This window comes from Charadrius vociferus, unplaced genomic scaffold (genome assembly GCF_000708025.1).
Source record: "Charadrius vociferus isolate BGI_N301 unplaced genomic scaffold, ASM70802v2 scaffold566, whole genome shotgun sequence".
NCBI classification, from domain to species: Eukaryota; Metazoa; Chordata; class Aves; order Charadriiformes; family Charadriidae; genus Charadrius; species Charadrius vociferus.
The window spans coordinates 967936-968273 of NW_009649031.1; positions in this window are offsets into that span (position 1 = coordinate 967936).

A 338-nucleotide genomic window follows, 5' to 3' on the forward strand; every position below is an offset into this window, starting at 1 on the left:
CGCCTCGAGGGGAAAGTTTGGGGAAGGGAAAATCCCGGCACTACCAATTCCTCCTCCACGACACGCTCGGAACCGGACGTCTTTTTTGGCTTTTTTTTTTTTTTTTCCCCTTTTCTTTCTTTCCTTTTTTTTTTTTATTATTTTATTAACAAGCAAACAAAAAAGAGAAACTTACATTGGTTTATTTAATTTTTCCTGCTAACCCAAGAGTCCCAGAGCCACTTCATTGTATCCACAAAGAGTTTTTAGTCCCCGAGCGGTACCGTCCCGCGGGAAGGGCCCGGCTGCCGGGCGCGGAGCGCATCGCATGGCTCGGAGCCGCCGCGCCGTCTCTGCTG